Source organism: Nerophis ophidion, linkage group LG08 (assembly GCF_033978795.1).
Source record: "Nerophis ophidion isolate RoL-2023_Sa linkage group LG08, RoL_Noph_v1.0, whole genome shotgun sequence".
NCBI classification, from domain to species: domain Eukaryota; kingdom Metazoa; phylum Chordata; class Actinopteri; order Syngnathiformes; family Syngnathidae; genus Nerophis; species Nerophis ophidion.
Genome location: NC_084618.1, coordinates 58,695,658 through 58,717,878, shown reverse-complemented (window position 1 = coordinate 58,717,878; position 22,221 = coordinate 58,695,658). Strand labels below are relative to the sequence as shown.

Below are 22,221 nucleotides of genomic sequence, written 5' to 3'. Positions count from 1 at the left end.
TCGGGGTGGCGGGGGGTGCCGGAGCCTATCTCAGCTGCATTCTGGCGGAAGGCATTGTACACCCTGGACAAGTCGCCACCTCATCGCAGGGCCAACACAGATAGACTCACATTCATACACTAGGGCCAATTTAGTGTTGCCAATAAACCTATCTCCAGGTGCATGTCTATGGAGATAGGAGGAAGCCGGAGTACCCAGAGGGAGTCCACGCAGTCACGGGGAGAACACGAAAACTCCCCACAGAGAGACCCCGGGTCCATTGTTTTGGCCCATCAGAGGACTTAACACAGAAGTACCTGACTTTCTGTATGAACCACTTTTTGTAGAATACGGTTTTCGACACAGATCTTTACTGAGGGTTTGCCCCGATTTTCTATACCTGTTTTGGTTATCGTACGACCAAACATTGCAGAATGTATAATTCCGTGGATTTAATTGCCCAAACAAAGAATCCCACGTCTTTGTGACTAAGACTGTTTTTTTCAAATTGAGTAGAACCACAAAATACAAAAGTACAAAACTAGCATGCGTCTGGCTAATGCCGTCATCACTAACAAACATCTTTACTAAAAGGTATGAGTGATGTTAAATTTTAATGTATCCGTTTTTTTCGTCATGTGTTTGTATGTTTGTATACAAAAAGTGAGGTATTATTTCACATTTCCCTTAATTGAAATCTCTGTATTAATGAAAGTCAGCTAGTTTTACAGAACTGTAAAGAGTACTATCAAAGGCCAACTTTGTTTTCTTAGCCTTTTACCACATAATCAATCATAAATGTCGTTTTCTCTCGCTGTCCTTGCTTTGCTGGCTAATGCTGTTAACACTCTTTGCTTTCCCCCTGTCGGGCTTACCGAAACAGCTGCTTGTAACATATATTGCGTGCAGCAGAATTGTGTTGATATTGCATTATGTATTTATGCTATGGTCTTTGGACGCTGGGCAGTAGAAGTGGGTTATTTGATCAGCACGCGGACATGGCACAGCAGAGAAATGCTGATGGATTACAGCTGCTCCACATGGGCTTCAAAGTTCACCCTTGTCCAAAAAAAAGCCCCACAATTCTTTGATCCGAGCAAAAAGAAGAAAAAAAACAATACAGAAGTTTGCAATTGTGAGGTTCGTTTTACAATGACCGAAAAGTGCGCTACAAGTGGTTTCTAAGTGTTCCGTCGCTGATGGTTGAAAGGCGTGTGCTTGTCTGATTGGTGATGGATTAGCATATTGTCAGCATGCATAGCCAGTGGCTACAGATTCTTGTCTGCAGGGTCGTGTTACACCGTCCAGGCTTGCTGAAACACAATCTGGCTCTGCTCATTGTTCCTGGTTAGCAGTGGGAGCTGCACGTAGGAACCAAATGACTGGGAGCGTATTAAATTGATTGGTTGAAGGGAAGGACTGAAATCCCCCAGAGAGCATGAAGCAGCTCTCTGCACATTAATTGTGCATTTCCATACTTGCATCACAGCTATGCTACATTTTCCTCTTGGCTTTCTTCTGCTTGTTTTTTCTTTCAGCATCACAATCGTCGCCCCCACACACACACTAACATAGCATCCCGCTGTGGTGAGCGGGGAGGTGAAGTGTGCTGAATTATTGATAGAGTCATTCCCCTGTTCCTGGAAGGTAAAGAGAGAGTGTGCTTTTAGAAACATAAGCTTCCCCTCGCCAAAAAAGCTTCTTCCCCTCTTGAGTCACCTAATCTAACCTAACCTACTGACCGCTGCCTCCATTGCTACGCTGCAGAAAATCAAGCAAGTTGGTAGACAATTGTAGGAAAATAATTCAATAGTGTATGTTATTGGATAGAAATTTATGCCAGCACGCAGCACCTCAAAAAATATAAGGCTCTCAAGTATATTCCCATAGGAAACAATGGGATTTGACATACAGTAAATTATCGAATTCAATTAAATTACCCTTCGGGTTCTATATAGTCGCTAAAGCACACAAACACCGGTGTCTAGGGCCAGCTGTGGCTGTAGGCAACCTCCTAATGTGGTATTACAGGTACCTCCAAGATGGCAGTTGCACTTTAAAATAATGGTTGTACTACTCAGCTATCAGTGTGAAACCCATGTGTATCAAACATCCCGTAATATTGTCTTTACTCATCAGCAGCAGCATTGAAGTGTAAGGGTTAGTGAAAATGTTGTGCCGAAGCCCCTGGAACAGGAAGGCCTGAGCTTTTGTAAAAAAAAACATTTTTTTGCCATTTACAGTATATGTCCTAAACTTTAATGTAAAATTGATATAGCTGTGAAAGTTCCATAATAAGATTGATCGAATCCAATTAAGAAGGTCTAAAACAAGGGACTCAAACATGCAGCCCGCGGGCCAATTGCGGCTCGCGAGACGTTATTATGCGGCCCACACTTTGATATGAGAATTTAATGTCATATCAAATGGTGTGGCCCGCGACTTTGAAATGAACGCCGCTTAACAGTGTCATACTTGCCCAAGTCCCCAATTTTCCCGGGAGACCCCTACATTTCAGGGCACCAATTCTCTCGAAGCCCCTGTCGATTTATACCGTATCAACAATATTCAGGGAGTGCCATAATGGCACTTTAGCGCCCCCTGCATCCTGAACTGGCAGCGTGCAAGCCCAGTTTAATGTTGCATCTGGCCATGCAAGACACACGTGTGTTATTGCAAGATATATTTGATCAACAGCTACACAGGTCACACTGAGGGTGGTCGTTAGAAAAACTTTAACACTGTTACAAATATGTGCCAGACTGTGAACCCACACCAAACAAGAATGACAAACACATTTCGGGAGAACATCCGCATCGTAACACAACATAAACACAACATAACAAATACCCAGAATCCCATGCAGCCCTGACTCTTCCGGGCTACAGTATACACACTACCGCTACCATTAACCCTCCACCCCCCACCCTCTCTACTTGCGTCGGTTGAGGTGTTGTATATTGTAGCCAGGGAGAGTCAGGGCTGCAAGGTGTTCTAGGTATTTGTTCTCTTGTGTTTAAGTTGTGTTAGGATGCGGAAATTCTCCCAAAAAGGGTTTGTCATTCTTGTTTGGTGTCGTTTCACAGTGTGCCGCATATTTGTAACAGTGTTAAAGTTGTTTATACGGCCTCAGTGTGACCCGTATGGCTGTTGAGTAAGTACGTCTTGCAGCCCCTGACGTAGTTCTACACAAGTCTCATACAACATGTTACAGAACCGGCACATTGGTTGTGTGATGTAGAAGCGTGCACGATGACATGTAGTAGAGCAGTAGTCCTCTTCTAGGGGATGCGCGAACCCCTGGAGGTATTTGAAGGTATGCGGAGGGGAAAGTGAGATTCATTATAAAATTATTATACAAAATAGCAGCAATTCATAAATCCTTTATAAATATATTATTGAATGATACTCCAATGAAATATGAATGTAAGTTCATAAACTGTGAAAAAATAATACAACAATCCAACATTCAGTGTTGACAGCTAGACTTTTTATGGACATGTTCCATAAATAATGATGTTAAAGATGTATTTTTTTGTGAAGAAATCTTTAGAATGAAGTTTATGAATCCAGATGGATCTCTATTACAATCAACAAAGAGGGCACTTTAAGTTGATGATTACTTCTATGTGTAGAAATCTTAATTTATAATTGAACCACTTGTTTATTTTTCAACAAGTTTTTAGTTATTTTTATATCTTTTTTTCCAAATAATTCAAGAAAGACAACTACAAATGAGGAATATTTTGCACTGTTATACAACTTAATAAATTAGAAACTGATGACATAGTGCTGTATTTTATTTCTTTATCTCTTTTTTTCCAACCAAAATGCTTTGCTCGGATTAGGGGGTACTTGAATGAAAAAAATGTTCACAGAGGGTACATCACTGAGAACCACTGTTGTAGAGGACTTTAAAGGCAGTGCAGTCACGGCAGACCTTAAGAATGTCGGCCGGGTGAAAATTGGGACGAATTGGGGAAAATGGTTGCAACGGTAGATTGTCGGGAGGTGCAATGAAATTCAGGAGTCTCCCGGGAAAATTGTGAGGGTTGGCAAGTATGTTACTAGGGCGGGAAAGCCATCAATAGAAGGTGAATTCATTGAAAAGTGCATGTTAGATTTTTTAAGAACTCTTTTCTTGCGGCCCAGCCTCACCCAGTTTCTGTATCCAGTGGCCCCCAGGTAAATTGAGTTTGAGACCCCTGGTCTAAGACTATACCTAAAGTACACCATCCCTCAAAATTATATGAATAGGTTCGTTCAAACCTGGATAGCAGCAAACCTAGCTTCAAACATTTCACTCAAGACAGATGTCAAAACACCATCAAAGCTCACCGTTAAGCATTCACACACAGCACCAGCATTTTGGAACAAGGAGAGATGATAAGATGATAAAAGAAAACACATATATATATATATATATATATATACAGTGGGGCAATAAAGTATTTAGTCAGCCACCAATTGTGCAAGTTCTCCCACTTAAAATGATGAGAGAGGTCTGTAAGTTTCACTATAGTTACACTTCAACTGTGAGAAACACAAAAAAAAAAATTCAGGAATTCACATCGTAGGAATTTTGAAGAATTTATTTGTAAATTATGATGGAAAATAAATATTTGGTCAACCATTCAAAGCTCTCACTGATGGAAGGAGGTTTTGGCTCAAAAACTCACGATACACAGCCCCATTTATTCTTTCCTTAACACGGATCAATCGTCCTGTCCCCTTAACAGAAAAACAGCCCCAAAGCATGATGTTTCCACCCCCATGCTTCACAGTAGTTATGGTGTTCTTGGGATGCAACGCAGTATTCTTCTTCCTCCAAACACGACAAGTTGAGTTTATACCAAAAAGTTATATTTTGATTTCATCTGACCACATGACATTCTCCCAATCCTCTGCTGTATCATCCATGTATCCATTTTGGTATATTATACATATATATATATATATATATATATATATATATATATATATATATATATATATATATATATATATATATATATATATATATATATATATATATATATACATACATATATATATATTAGGGCTGTGGATCCTTGGGTGTCCCACAATTCGATTCAATATCGATTCTTGGGGTCACTAGTCGATAATATATCGATTTTTTCGATTCGATTCGATTCTCGATTCAAAACGATTCTGTATTCATTCAATACATAGGATTTCAGCAGGATCTACCCCCGTCTAATGACATGCAAGCAGAGTAGTAGATTTTAAAAAAAAAAGCTTTTATAAATGTAAAGGACAAAGTTTTATCAACTGATTGCAATAATGTAAAATTGTTTTAACTATTAAACGAACCAAAAATGTGACTTATTTTATCTTTGCGAAAATATTGGACACAGTGTGTTGTCACGCTTATTAGATGTGATGCAAGTGTAAGCCACCGTGACACTATTGTTCTTTTTTTTATTTTTATAAGTGTCTAATGATAATGTCAATGAGGAATTTTTAATCACTGCTATGCTGAAATTATAACTAATATTGATACTGTTGTTGATAATATTCATTTTTGTTTCACTACTTGTGGTTTGTTCAGTGTCGTGTTTGTGTCTCCTCAATTGCTCTGTTTATTGTAGTTCTGAGTGTTGCTGTGTCAGGTTTGGTTTTGGAATTGGATTAGATTGTTATGGTATTGCTGAGTAGTGTTTGTTGGATTGATTAAAAAAATAAATAAATAAAAATGATTTTTTAAAAATGAGAATCGGTTCTGAATCCCACAACGTATTTGAATCGATTTTCCCCCACACCCCTATGTATATATATATAAATATATATATATTAGGGGTGTGGGGAAAAATCGATTTTCATTTTTAAAATATCGATTTTTTTTTGTGATTTTTTTAATCAATCCAACAAACCACTACACAGCAATACCATAACAATGCAATCCAATTCCAAAACCAAACCTGACACAGCAACACTCAGAACTGCAATAAACAGAGCAATTGAGAAGAGACACAAACACGACACAGACCAAACCAAAAGTAATGAAACAAAAATTAATATTATCAACAACAGTATCAATATGAATTATAATTTCAGCATAGCACTGATTAAAAATCCCTCACTGACATTATCATTAGACATTTATAAAAATAATAAAAAAGAACAATAGTGTCACAGTGGCTTACACTTGCATCGCATCTCATAAGCTTGACAACACACTGTGTTCAATGTTTTCACAAAGATAAAATAGGTCATATTTTTGGTTCGTTTAATAGTTAAAACAAATTTACATTATTGCAATCAGTTGATAAAATAATAAAAGCTTTTTTTTTTTAAATCTACTACTCTGCTAGCATGTCAGCAGACTGGGGTAGATCCTGCTGAAATCCTATGTATTGAATGAATACAGAATCGTTTTAAATCAGAAAAATGTCGTTTTTGAATCGAGAATCGAATCGAATAAATCGATATATTATCTAATCGTGACCCCAAGAATCGATATTGAATCGAATCGTGGGACACCCAAAGATTCACAGCCCTAATATATATATATATATATATATATATATATATATATATATATATATACACAAGAAAATAAGTATTTGAACAAGTTCTCTCACTTAGAAATCATGGAGGGGTCTGAAATTTTCACGGTAGGTGCATGTCCACTGTATGAGAGATAACCTAAAAGTAAAAATCCAGAAATCACGATCTATAATTTTTTAACAATTTATTTGTGTGATACAGTTGAAAATAAGTATTTAAACACCTGTCTATCAGCTAGAATTCTGACCCTCAAAGACCTGTTAGTCAGTCTTTAAAAGTCCTCCTCCACTCCACTGTATTATCCTGAATCAGATGCACCTGTGTGAGGTCGTTAGCTGCATAAAGACACCTGTCCACCCCATAAAATCAGTAAGACCCAAACATTCAGCACGGCTAAGAGCAAAGAGCTGTCCAAAGACACAAGAGACAAAATTGTACAACTCCACAAGGATGGAAAGGGCTCTGGAAAAATTGCCAAGCAGCTTGGTGAAAAAAGGTCCACTGTTGGAACAATTATTAGAAAATGGAAGAAGCTAAACATGACGGTCAATCTCAATCGGAGTGGAGCCCCTTGCAAGATATCACCTCGTGGGGTCTCAATGATGCTAAGAAAGGTGAGGAATCAGCCCAGGACTTGGTCAATGACCGGAAAAGAGCTGGGACAACTGTTTCCATGGTCACTGTTGGTTATACACTAAGACATCATGGTTTGAAATCATGCATGGCACGGAAGGCTCCCCTGCTTAAACCAGCACATGTCAAGGCCCGTCTTAAGTTTGCCAATGACCATTTGGATGATCCAGAAAAGTCATGGGAAAAAGTTTTGTGGACAGATGAGACCAAAATTTACCATTTTGGTCATAATTCCACTATGTGTGTTTTGAGGAAGAAGAATGATGCGTACCATCCCAAGAACACCATCCCTACTGTGAAGCATGGGGGTGGTAGCATCATGCTTTGGGGGTGTTTTTCTGCTCATGGGACAGGACGACTGTACTGTATTAAGGAGAGGATTACTGCAGCCATGTATTGTGAGATTTTGGCCAAAAACCTCCTTCCCTCAGTCAGATCATTGAAGATGAGTCGTGGCTGGATCTTCCAACATGACAAAGACCCAAAGCACACAGCCAGGAAAACCAAGAAGTGGTTTCGTAAGAACCATATCAAAGTCCGGAGTGGCCTAGCCAGTCTCCAGACCTATATCCAATTGAAAATCTTTGTAGGGATCTGAAATTCTGTGTTACTCAGCGACAGCCCGGAAACCTGACTGATCTAGAAAAGATCTGTGTGGAGGAGTGGGCCAAAATCCCTCCTGCAGTCTGTGCAAACCTTGTGAAGAACTACAGGAAACGTTTGACCTCTGTAATTGCAAACAAAGGCTACTCTACCAAATATTAATGTTGGTGTTCAAATACTTATTTTCAGCTGTATCACACAAATAAATTTAAAAAAAAATCATATATTTAGATTTCTGTATTTTTCTTTTTAGGTTATCTCTCATACCGTGGACATGCACCTACCGTGAAAATTTCAGACCCCTCCATGATTTTTAAGTGGGAGAACTTGCAAAATAGCAATGTGCTCAAATACTTATTTTCTTCACTGTGTGTATATATATATATATACAAACCCCATTTCAATATGAGTTGGGAAATTGTGTCAGATGTAAATATAAACGGAATACAATGATTTGCAAATCATTTTCAAACCATATTCAGTTGAATATGCTACAAAGACAACATATTTGATGTTCAAACTGATAAACATTTTTTTTGTGCAAATCATTAACTTTAGAATTTGATGCCAGCAACACGTGACAAAGAAGTTGGGAAAGGTGGTAATAAATACTGATAGGGCTGAGGAATGCTCATCAAACACTTATTTGGAACATCCCAAAGGTGTGCAGGCTAATTGGGAACAGGTGGGTGCCATGATTGGGTATAAAAACAGCTTCCCAAAAAATGCTCAGTCTTTCACAAGAAAGGATGGAGCGAGGTACACCCCTTTGTCCACAACTGCATGAGCAAATAGTCAAACAGTTCAACAACAACATTTCTCAAAGTGCAATTGCAAGAAATTTAGGGATTTCAACATCTACGGTCCATAATATCATCAATAGGTTCAGAGAATCTGGAGAAATCACTCCACGTAAGCGGCATGGCCGGAAACCAACATTGAATGACCGTGACCTTCTATCCCTCAGACGGAACTTTATCAAAAACCGACATCAATCCCTAAAGGTGTCACCACATGGAACACTTCAGAAAACCACTCTCACTGAATACAGTTTGTCGCTACATCTTTAAGTGCAAGATAAAGCTCTGCTATGCAAAGCAAAAGCCATTTATCAACAACATCCAGAAACGCCGCTGGCTTCTCTGGGCCCGAAATCCTCTACGATGGACTGATGCAAAGTGGAAAAGTGTTCTGTGGTCTGACGACTCCACATTTCAAATTGTTTTTGGAAATATTCTACATTGTGTCATCCGGACCAAAGGGGAAGCGAACCATCCAGACTGTTATGGACGCAAAGTTCAAAAGCCAGCATCTGTGATGGTATGGCGGTGCGATAGTGCCCAAGGCATGGGTAATTTACACATCTGTGAAGGCACCATTAAAGCTGAAAGGTACATGCAGGTTTTGGAACAACATATGATGCCATCTAAGCGCAGTCTTTTTCATGGACGCCCCTGCTTATCTCAGCAAGACAATGCCAAGACACATTAAGCACGTTTTACAACAGCGTGGCTTCGTAAAAAAAGAGTGCGGGTACTTTACTGGCCCGCCTGCAGTCCAGACCTGTCGCCCATCGAAAATGTGTGGCGCATTATGAAGGGTAAAATACGACAGCGGAGACCCCGGACTGTTGAACAGCTGAAGCTCTACATAAAACAAAAATGGGAAAGAATTCCGCTTTCAAAGCTTCAACAATTAGTTTCCTCAGTTCCCAAACGTTTATTGAGTGTTGTTTAAAGAAAAGGTGATGTAACGGTGGTAAACATGCCCTTTCCCAACTACTTTGGCCCGTGTTTCAGCCTTGAAAGTCCATCCATCCATCCATTTTCTACCGCTTATTCCCTTTCAGGGTCGCGGGGGGCGCTGGCGCCTATCTCAGCTACAATCGGGCGGAAGGCGGGGTACACCCTGGTCAAGTCGCCACATCATCGCAGGGCCAACACAGATAGACAGACAACATTCACACTCACATTCACACACTAGGGCCAATTTAGTGTTGCCAATCAACCTATCCCCAGGTGCATGTCTTTGGAAGTGGGAGGAAGCCGGAGTACCCGGAGGGAACCCACGCATTCACGGGGAGAACATGCAAACTCCACACAGAAAGATCCTCAGCCTGGAATTGAACCCAGGACTGCAGGACCTTCGTATTGTGAGGCAGACGCGCTAACCCCTCTCCCACCGTGAAATATCTTGTCTTTGTAGTGCATTCAATTGAATATGGGTTGAAAAGGATTTGCAAATCATTGTATTCTGTTTTTATTTACCTCTAACACAATTTCCCAACTCAAATGTAAACGGGGTTTGTATATATATATATATATATATTAAGGCTGCAAATTTTTGGGTGTCCCTCGATTCTTGGGGTCGCAATTAGAAAATATATCGATTTTTTCGATTCAACACGATTCTCGATTCAAAAACGATATTTTTACGATTCAAAATGATCCTGTATTCATTCAATACATAGGATTTCAGACGGATTTACCCCAGTCTGCTGACATGCTAGCAGAGTAGAATATTTTTTTTTAAAAGCTTTTATAATTATAAAGGACAATGTTTTATCAACATATTGCAATAATATAAATTTGTTTTAACTGTTAAACGAACCAAAAATATGACTCATTTTATCTTTGTGAAAGTATTGGACACAGTGTGTTGTCAAGCTTATAAGATGTGATGCAAGTGTAAGCCACTTTGACACTCTTGTTCTTTTTTTTTTTTTTTATAAATGTCTAATGATAATGTAAATGAGGGATTTTTAATCACTGCTATGCTGAAATTATAACTAATATTGATACTGTTGTTGATAAAATTAATTTTTGTTTCACTACTTTTGGTTTGTTCTGTGTCGTGTTTGTGTCTCCTCTCAATTGCTCTGTTTATTGCAGTTCTGAGTGTTGCTGGGTCAGGTTTGGTTTTGGAATTTGATTGCATTGTTATGGTATTGCTGTGTAGTGGTTTGTTGGATTGATAAAAAAAATAAATAAATACATTTAAAATATAGATTTTTTTTAAAATGAGAATCGATTCTGAAGCACACAACGGATTCGATTCGTATTCAAATCGATTTTTCCCACACCCCTAATATATATATGTGTGTGTATATATATACATATATATATATATATATATATATATATATATATATATACATATATATATATATATATATATATATATATATATATATATATATATATATAATAAATCTATCTGTGGCAGCACAGGAGAAAGTTATGTACAAGTTTCACTTTTGTATCATAACTATGGCATGTTTTAAGACCGCCTTTATTACAAACGTGTACTTCACGATACAAATCATTGCAGCACAAACTGTGTAGTGGTTTGTTGGATTGATAAAAAAATAAAAATAAATTAATTAATTTAAAATATCGATTTAAAAAAAAATGAGAATAGATTCTGAATCACACAACGGGTTCGATCCGTATTCAAATCGATTTTTTCCCACACCCCTAATATATATATATATATATATATATATATATACACACAGTATATAAATATATATAAATATATATATATATATATATATATATATATATAATACATCTATATGTGGCAGCACAGTAGAAAGTCATGTACAAGTTTCACATTTGTATCATAACTATGGCACATTTTAAGACCGCCTTTATTACAAACATGTGTATTTCAGGATACAAATCATTGCAACACAAACTTCCCTCCCTGCCTGCTTCACTGACTCGCTTGCTGCTCACATGGCTACTCAAACCAGTAACATCATTTTATTACATCACTATATCCGGTAAATTGCAAATGCAATGAATCGCTCAGCTCTATAATAAACTACTCTGTTTGAATCAGATGCCCAGACAAATAATCACACAAGTTAGTGACTCAGTCACAATGCTTTTTTGCTACAAAATAAGCCACCATGGGGTCAAAAAAAGTTGTGAGTGGCAGCACTCAGATAAAGGTGAAAAACTACTGAATTTTAGACAGAACATCCCCTCGATAAAGTGATGTTAAATGTTAATCCATTTCACTTGTCATTTATATGTATTTATCATTATTGTCTGCATGTAAAGCCACAATTATTCCATATGAATATTTTTGGTGTTAGTATTTTTGGGTGTTTGGAGCAGATTAATTGGAATTACGTATGATTTTCATGGAACAATTTTTTTTTTTAGTAAAACAACAACATATTGTTGTTTTTTTATCAGATTGTACTGGTTCACTTAACATTGTAGCAAGTATATATATTGTTCACAGTTAAATCGTTTTCTAGCATTCACAATATTAATAAGTACAGCATGCAGTAAATAGGCAGAATTGAAACTTATTTGTTTCCTTTTCCGCACAATTAACTGCCGAGTTAGCCGGGGGTGCGGCAACCCAGTGTACCGTCCTGCCATTTATCTCTGGGCTTGACATGACGATGAAAGGAGCTGGAGGTGAAATTGAAAGTGGAGAAGGGAGTAGACATGTGTAGTTGGAAGGGGGTGGGGGTGGAGGGGTCCTCAGAGGACTTTAAAACCCACAGTCACCTGAGCTCACTTAGTGATCCCTTACTCATTGTGGCTAATGGACTAAACTGGTGCGGTAATCAAAGCAGTAGATCTTGTTGTTAATTTTCTTATGGCGGATTTTTTCTGAAGAAATATCATCTCATGAGAATAAATGTGCCAATGAGCCAATCAGGTTATTTAGTATATGTGGATTGCTATGGTGTATTGTGATGTATTCTCCTAGGCAACATCATCAATGAGCTTGAATGCAATTACTGATGACGTCCAAGTTTAATGTCCATTCTGGTGCATCCCAGCGGTTTCTCTACTATGGTGTCCTTAAAGTGACAGAGAGGAAAGTTTCTTCTAATACACAAATTGTACAAAATGCATGCAGGCCTCAAAATAAAAATAAATAAAAAATTAAAGGAGTGACATAAAAAAGTAGAGAAAAAGCAGCCAGATTGGGAAAATAAAAAAGGGGGGCAGGGAAATAGTGGCATCAGCTAGCCATTAATAATGGATGCCAGAGCCATCCATGGCTGATGGATTAGTTGGGCCTGCTCCACTTTCAGACTGCAGGAAGGACAACACCAGAAAGTGGAGCTGGGTCTGCGGTAACATCATGCAAAGATCTTTCCTGAGTGTGTGCGTGCATGCGTGTGCATGTGTGTAAGAATGATGGGTACTGTACTTACATGCTTTAACCAGGATTGTGGCTGTGATGACAGGGCCTTCTTCTGCATGCTTGGCTGGGCCTTGTGATGGTCATCCCGGCAGTATTGATATCCTCAGATTGGTTCCTTAGATTTCACCGTATCCAATCTCTTTCTCTGTTCTTCTCCATTTCCTCCTCCCGTCCCATCTTGCGCGATAGCGACTGTGATGTCCAGCTGAGCCCTGACGGAGGATCATTTCTGGGTTGAATTAGTGTGAAATGGACACGTGGAATAGGTAGAGAAAGCATGACATTGACTCAAGATGGAAAAGACTGTACATATGAGGAGTACCTCTGGCCACGGCTGAGCAGTAAAAGGGCCGCCATGTCTGTTTCAAACACACTTATTAAAATCAACGATGAGTTACGCTTGTGTGAGACTCCCTGATGCCTGCTTTATCACGAGTTAATAAGATGTGCATTTCGGTGTCCGGGTAGCTCAGTGACCATGACATCTTTGTCACGTGGCACCATGCTTTCTCTTTTCCATTGAAAAATCAACAAATATAATCTGCTGAAGTAACAAAGCAGGCGAAGAGGTAGTATAATTATGTTCATTGGATTATTATAAACGTGCACACATCATTGCATACCTAAACTGGACAGTGAGTGTTATATATTACATTATTTTTTAACCCTTGTGCACCCCTGGGGCCCAAAAAAGCATTACATTTTGAAGGTTTAGCGGTCTGAAAATTTTGCCAGGGAGTTTTTCACGTTTGCTTAAATAAAATAATATTGTGTTTTTTATTGCAGTACTGTTAGAATAGGATGTATACAAAGTACACACATTTTCTCTCAAGAACTCTTATGGTCCAATTGACTCCCATTATAACTACTATTTTTAACAGACTGCCATCCTTGTATATTACTTTGCTTTTTCTATGAAAACCAAATATACTTCATTCTTGCCAACTAAAAAACAAAAAAATATTCTCTAGGTTTAAGTGTGCCTCTTAAATACTAAATGGCGCCAGAAAAGTATGAACACCATTCTCAGACCTTTGAAGAGCGTAAAAATGTGTTAAACTGCCATTAAAAACACTGAAATGCAATGAAAATTATCTTATATATAACAAGGCAGATATACAGTACATAAAAGACATGCGTAAACTCAATAAACTCAACAAAGTCTTGACTGCTTTCGCTTATGCTGGCTAAGTAGGTGCTTTAAAAATGTTTTGTCTACTGTATCTGTATCAAATTCATCATGATTTATTGACCTATTTAAGGCTGTAATTACCCAACCTCAAATATTGCACTGTGCAACTTATTTTTAGAAGTTATCCCGCAATTTTTTTTTTACAAAAAAGGCCATATAACATTTATTAAAGTATGATAAAAACTTTGTATCAATAGATAGAGCTAAAGTTTTGAAGATTTCAAGTGCTGAAAGTGAAAAAACCCAAATCCAGGGAAGTTGACATGTGTAATTTGTAAATAAAAACAGAATACAATGATTTGCAAATCATTTTCAACTTATATTCAATTAAATACACTGCAAAGACAAAATATTTAATGTTCGAACTAAGAAACATCTTTTTTTGTGTGCAAATAATGATAAATGCGCCACACATTTTCAATGGGAGACAGGTCTGGACTACAGGCAGGCCAGTTTAGTGTCTGTACTCTTACTATGAAGCCCTGTTGTTGTAACACATGGCTTGACATTGTCTTGCTGAATTAAGACTTGTACTTTGACTTCCTTTTTTTGTAATTCAAATTTGAACTTTACAGTACAGATAAGAACAACATTTTTGATGTTTTTACTCTATGATAGAAAAACAAGTATCCAAAATTTCAATTGTGCATTTATTAAAGATATAATGACAGCCCTCTTCTCCAGTGCCGTTACCTGACATGCAGCCCCATATAATAAATGACTGTGGACATTTGCAAGTTTTCTTCAGGCAGTCGTCTTTATAAATGTCACTGGGACAGCATCGAACAAAAGTTCCAGAGTCCTCACCTTGCCCAATGCAGATTCACGATTCATCACTAAATGTGACTTTCGTCCTGTCATTCACAGTCCAAAATTGCTTTCCTTTAGCCCAGGGGTGTCCAAACTTTTACCACAGAGAACCGCACACGGAAAAATTTAAGCATGCGGGGGCCATTTTGATATTTTTCATATTCAAACCATAACAAAATATATGGATTTGTTTTTTAATCCTTAGGGCTCCTGGGGAGCATAGAGTGTCTCAGTCACTAAAATGGAAAAAATAAGTCAAATTATTTTTATTTTTTATTTAATGCTTACAGTAAATCTCTATATCAACTTGAGGTTGATGTAAAGTAAAAAAATAAGTTTTTATGCCTTTTCTGTCAAAAACAACTTTGTTTTTTATAGTAAAACTGAAATATGCAGTATTTAGATGGATGGATGGATGGATAGATAGATGGATAGATAGATAGATAGATAGATAGATAGATAGATAGATAGATAGATAGATAGATAGATAGATAGATAGATAGATAGATAGATAGATAGATAGATAGATAGATAGATAGTACTTTATTGATTCCTTCAGGAGAGTTCCTTTATTCAGCAATTAAAGCCCTCAAATGTCAATAATGCAGGACACCATGGATTTTAATTATTTAATATTTTTGAGTAATCACAGTGAAAAGTTAAATAAAATCCTACTAAATATATTTGAGTTCTGAAAGGTTCCCCATTCATAAAGTTATGCATCTTTATTATTATTATTTTTTTTACTTTTAACACTTAAATTTCAAGATTAACTTCAGATATAACTGTCAATTTTAAGTTTGAACTATTATTTTATTTGTTTTATGCTCCTTTGTCAAAACGTTGATGTTTTTATATGGCAAGCACACAACATAAGCAATATTTTTTCCAAATAAAACATTTTAAAGTGAATATTTTTTTAGTAATAATTCATTATAACAGATATTTTTTGTCCTTTTTTTTTTGGAACAATCAATCAATAGATCAATCAATGTTTATTTATATAGCCCTAAATCACAAATGTCTCAAAGGACTGTACAAACCATTACGACTACGACATCCTCGGAAGAACCCACAAATGGAAAAAAAAGAAAATAAAGACAAAAGGAAAAACAAAACTGCCTGCATGGCCGCTTTGTGTCAACATAGCCACTTTCTCTCATTAGATTTCACCTCATTTTTTAAATGTTTTATTTTTTATTTTTTGCAATACCATCAATTTTGCAATTTTTGCAGAATGTGTGGCGGGCCGGTAAACGATTAGTTGTGGGCCGCAAATGGCCCCTTGGCCGCACTTTGGACACCCCTGCTTTAGCCCATTGAAACCTTTTTTATGTTTAGTTGTTAATGAAGACTTTCGTTTCGATTTTCTCTTTTAAATTCCCGTTTCTTTTAGGCGGTTTGTTACGGGCCAGTCATAGACGACGAGTCCTGTTTTTGCCAATTTGTTTTCCTGTCCATTTTCTATTTTCAAGCCATATTGCTCAAAGTTTTCTGTCTTAACGCTTTTGATGGTTTCTTTGGTCTTGTTGTGCTTGCCTTTTACAACCTTCCCATGTTGTTTGTACTTGGTCCAAATTTTAGACACAGTTCAGCTGGCAGAGAATAATCAACATATTTTGCAACATTGCTTGATGATTTACCTTCTTCAAGAGATTTGATGATCTCCTTTGTTTCAATTGACATCTCTCGTGTTGTAGCCATATCAATCCAATGGTGTCAACACTCCTTTTTAACTGCTAACTGATGAGCTGGTGTAAATTTACACGGTGATTCGAAAATGTTCTCTGAATTGAGTGATTCCATGATTTTTCTCTCTGCTTGATCTTTTAATTTTCCTGAAGGAACTCTCCTGAAGGAATCAATAAAGTACTATCTATCTATCTATCTATCTATCTATCTATCTATCTATCTAAAAATTAAACTGTTACTAACACAATTTATTTCCTTGATTTATTTTAGTAAATGGGTTACTATTTCCACATTCACCCATTCATACACACATTCACACACTGATTTTTTTGATTGATTGATTGATTGAAACTTTTATTAGTAGATTGCACAGTTCAGTACAAATTCCGTACAATTGACCACTAAATGGTAACACCTGAATAAGTTTTTCAACTTGTTTAAGTCGGGGTCCACGTTAATCAATTCATGCAAGGCCCTAACCACGACCCATTAGGAGCAAGTGTGAAGTGTCTTGCTCAAGGACACAATGGACATGACGAGGTTGGTAGTAGGTAGGGATTGAACCAGGAACCCTCAGGTTGCTGGCACGGCCACTCTCCCAACCACGCCACGCCGTCCCCAAGTGTTTTTTTAAGCCAGAAAGTTGACAGTTGAATCAACAAATACTTTGTGTTATGTCTTATCTGCTTATTTTCTATAAAATTAAACAACTAAATGAACATCCTTCAAGTCTAGTGATTCCGTAATTCTTTGCAGGGGTTATACTGTAATTCATCCACAGTAATATTGCCAAATTGGTGTCAAGTCCATTTTTGGAGTTACTTTTTGCATGAGTGTCTTAAATCATTCACACACTGGAACCCGTAAGAACATTATTCTCATTATTCCAGTCTTTACCTGTACTGTTGGCAAAACATATTGTTTATCCTGCTTTAAAATCGTACAAAAAATTACTTCCAAATCTTCTGCATGTTTGGATTTTAAAACAAACTACATGCACATTTTAAACTGTACTAATCCAGGGCATTATGCACAATATGTGTAGTTTTTATGTTCCTATTAATCAAAAACTATCCTGAATACATGCAATGAATCTATAATTAATTTCACATTTCAGGCTGCAGAAAAAAGCACTCTACTTACTGTTCTACATATTATTGCAAATGCACTTTCATTTTTGCAGTCTACATTTGATCATTGCCAGCTCTAGGCTTGAGTGGCGTTGGCAATTATCTGTACATCCTGCTAAGTGTGGACCCATAAATCCTGCCGTCTTCCTGTTTTTTTTGGGTTTTTTTGGCTTTATTCTTTTATTGAGTGGGTTGAAGGGTCGTACTCGAAAGCTGATTATATCCCAACCCAGCTGTGAAAGAGGGCAGACAGGCAGGCTCTGGAGGTGGGAGGGGGGAGGTTGTAGGTGGGGGGTCAAGGGTGAAGAGGAGGAGATTATTAGAGAAGGATGACTAGAAAGATGAGAGATAAGAAGGCCGTTGTTAAGGGATTAAGAAAATTCATTGGAGATATTCTGTACTGCATCTAATAGAGGGTTTGTAGGCAATCTGTCTGCTGGTCATGTGACAAGTCCCTTCGACAATTACAATATCACCATTCCCTACACATTCAGATATGGCATTGAAGTAAAAAAAACATGTTCATTTTCAATTTGTATTAAAAGTAGATGTGTCACAATAAACACTTTTATGCAGATTCATTAATTTCAGTCATTTATTAGAGTTATGTTTTTTTTTATCGTCTTAATGTCATTTTTAATCTTTAATGCAGTGATTCTCAAACTCTGACACGAGTACCACCAAAGGTACGCAAAATCCATCTAGTTGCATGCCAAAAGAATCACTTGAGTTGTGTTTTATTGTTCTATATTCAAACAGTGTTACTGTTCAAACTGTGTGTAATGTTACAGTGGCCAAAAATATTAAATATACCTGTTGAATAAACCTCTGCCTTGTTTTTAATGAATACTTCGGCCTACTACGCTACTGTATTTTAATGTCGGTCATTATGGTGGTACTCGGAGATACAAGTTTTTATGAGGTGGTACTTGGTAAAAAAAAATTGAGAACCACTGCTCTAATTTTACTGTCTCTGCATGCCTCTCTCTGTCAGGAAACTGATTAGCAGCTTTAAATAGTGGGGATAGGATGAATTATTTCCAACAAAAAGTGTAAACTATTCATAATAATCCTAAAGATGTATCAGAATCGTGTTTAAGGTTTGTATAAATTTGAATGTTGTCTTGTTTGTAGCGTAACTTTTTTTCTTTTGCGTATTAAGCTATGGAAAAATGGCCTCACTTCCAGGTGTGTTTTGTCCCACCTAACTATATTATTATAACATGTGCGCATCGATGTAGTGATATAATACATGTACTGTACTATGTAAATTATAATTAAAATCAGAGCACACTTACATGGAAGAGAGAGTTGTATTAGTAGCACGATTGCATGTGTGCCAGTGTACAAAACGAAACCAAAGTGTGTCAATAAATAAGTTATTTTAAATAAGGTTTAAAAAAATGAATACATTTGCACTATCATGTACGAGACATGTGTGATTAAGAGTCAGGAAAACCAATCAAAGCCAATATTTCCCCCATGATTTGTTTTTCCAAAGGTTAACATTTAATTTTGACAAATATAGATAATGGGTAAATATCTTCTCTCAAACCATTATTAGTAACATGCTAGCACAGTGATTGAAGGGTCTGTTTATTTATTTTTTATTATCTGAAGAGGAGGAAAAGCAACAAGTCAACATTTAATACTTATTGCTCAGAAAATGGTTCATACTTTTTTGATGGATCATGACTTCAGCACTTTACAGTATATAGACCTGATGTGTTATTGTACTAAGTAAAACAAGACTATCTGTTAAAAACAAATTACTTTATAAAGCCAATTTTTAGGCACAGTGACACGGTGGTTAGGGCTCGTGCCTCACAGCTTGAAGGTCATGGGTTCAATTCCAAGGCTCTGGGTCTTTCTGTGCAGAGCTTGCATGTTCTACCCGTTGACTGTGTGGGTTCCCTGCGGATACTCGGACTCCCTCCCTACCTCTAAAGACATGCACCTGTGGATAGGCTGATTGGCAACACTAAGTTGACCCTAGTGTGTGAATGTGAGTGGGAATGTTGTCTGTCTATCTGTGTTGGCCCTGTTAAGAGGTAGAGACTTGTCTAAGGTGTACAAGCGTTAAAAAATGGATAGATGGATGAAGCCACTTTGTTTCTTTAAAATAATGTAATGCATTTAAATGAAAACACCTCAAGTTGAGGGGTTTTCTCTGCATTTTTACATGAGATGCGAAAAAGAGATAAGTTACAGATCATAATTACTTAATCACTATTTTTTTTATCCGCTTGAAATCACCATTTGGATTTAAAATGATAACCCATCTGCAGGGCAAATTTACTCAAAATCCCTTAAGTTTTTGGCAACGCATTTCGGGCAGTTTATCTAAGTGGTGTCAGCCTCGCGCATGCACAAAAGAGCAGTTGATCCAGTAGTGACAGGCTGCAGATGCAAACTAGCAAACATGGATGACCATAAACAGCATGTTAGACCTCTCCTTAGGAAGTTCAAGCCAACGAAGTATTATGCAGGAAGGAGTTAAATTTTTACAATAGCAATTCCACCTTAACATACAAAAATAACAAAAAAGGAGTAAAAGGTCCACTATATTGTGGATGTTTGTTTTGAAAAACAGACAGATTTTAGGTAAAATGAATACGTTAAAGGTGTTTAACAAACATGTTAAGTGCATATATATTCCCTTCCCTAGAGCCTCTTACTCTCTTTACTTGTACAAAAAGAAACATGATTAATGCAGAATAGAAATGAATAATTGTGAGATACAAAATAAAATATTTATCAATCATGTGACTATGTATCCATCCATTAATTAAAAACTGTAAATTCCACAGCACTAACTATAATATAATTCACATGTGTCAAATTCAATGCCCGGGGTCCTGATCTTAGATATTGGATATTAGACAAACTTTATAGATCCACAAGGGAAATTGTTCCACACAGTAGCTCAGTTACAAAGGATGGAAAGGATAATGCACACAAGGGCACAATTGTACTATAGTAGCAATAAAAAATATAACACACATGTAATATTTACATATTATATATACAGTATATAATATATACTGATATATTATATTATATTCTATGTAATATATACAAAATCTAAAAAATCCCAATTACCATGTACAATATTACAGTATTTTTAACAACTGCAGCAAAAACAGGGCAGCATTTAAAAACATAATTTAATGTGGCCCACAAAAGCATTAAAATAGAATGCATCAATAAAGTACTTTATCTTTTCTTACTGAATTTATTATTTCCATTTTAACAGAATAACATACAAGTATTGCATGCAATTGCATATCTTTTCAAATTTAATAATAATGCAATAAATACGATACTATCATACATTTCAAACTTTTCAAAATTGAAATAAATATCTGTCTGAATTATGATTTCAAAGCAAGTTATCCATCAAATTGTACACTGTAGAAATTGCAATACATTTTACAGTAAAAAAAATATATAAATTTACAGTGATATGGCTGTGAAAACCACCGTAATTTTTAAGATACAATTGTGGCAATTAGGCTGCCAATTTTCTACAGCAAAATCTAAAGATTTCGTTTGACAGTGTATTTATAACTATATATATATCTCATGCATAGTCAACTATATAGTATGAGGTGAATCTCTATACATTTATATTAATACATTATCCAATGTTACAAGTGGCCCTCTGGAAGCAGCCATAACTGCAATGTGGCCCCTTAGTGAGTCGACTTTGACACCCCAAAACTTGATCATTAATGTGATTAGTTTTCTTACATTAGTGTATGTAATAAAGAACTATTTTATACATCACACATCTCATAAGTTACAATGTAAATTCTACCTTTTGCAGAGAAAATAATGCTAAGAATGCGTTTATTATTGTGGTTGCAGTTTACTTATATGAAAGTGTTTCAAATATTTTGCCCACCCTATTTAACATGCATGAGTGTCACGTTTTTGTATGGACTGCTGTAGCATTACCTCAGGATGCGGCGACATGGCAGCAATCACAGTCTATAGTGCTTTATTTAAGTCAGGGAAGGTTGGCACTGGCTTTTTAGTGCAGCAGTCGGACTCATTAAAGTACAAGTCACAAAGTCCAAAACAGGCTGGTCAACGGACAGAACCCTCCTGAAGGCAATCACAGACAAGTGAGCCTCCTGCGTGACAATCAGGAACAGGTGCGTAACAAGCGCTCAAAGACAAGGGTCAAGTGGCGCGCGGCCTACAGGAAGTTGGACTAACAAATTAAGAGCACTGAAAAAGAAAACAAGGAAACATATGTCTACTTTTCATAAGGAACATGACATATGAGAGGTACAAAACATAAAACAAACCTGATGCCGTGGAGTTCTTCTAAACCACATTTATGCAACTTTCCTGACAACAACCCCACTGTTAAAGGACAATTGGATCATCATTTAAATCACATTGATAACTACTTCCTGAATATATCTAAAGTTCAATTCATGCATTATTCATTGGTAAATT

General features: G+C 36.8%; 1 protein-coding gene and 1 long non-coding RNA gene across 2 annotated transcripts in view; one reads left to right on the top strand and one right to left on the bottom strand.

Moving 5' to 3' along the window:
• The window catches only part of fscn2b (fascin actin-bundling protein 2b, retinal), a 32,825-nt gene that overhangs the window by 1,766 nt on the left and 8,838 nt on the right, over window positions 1-22,221 (top strand). The gene's annotated exons all lie outside the window — the stretch shown is intronic.
• LOC133558045 (uncharacterized) lies at window positions 102-22,120 on the bottom strand. Its single transcript, XR_009807887.1, has 3 exons — window positions 21,712-22,120; window positions 12,938-13,139; window positions 102-1,619 (listed from the first exon to the last, which is right to left on the bottom strand). It is a non-coding gene; the product is annotated as an uncharacterized LOC133558045 (long non-coding RNA).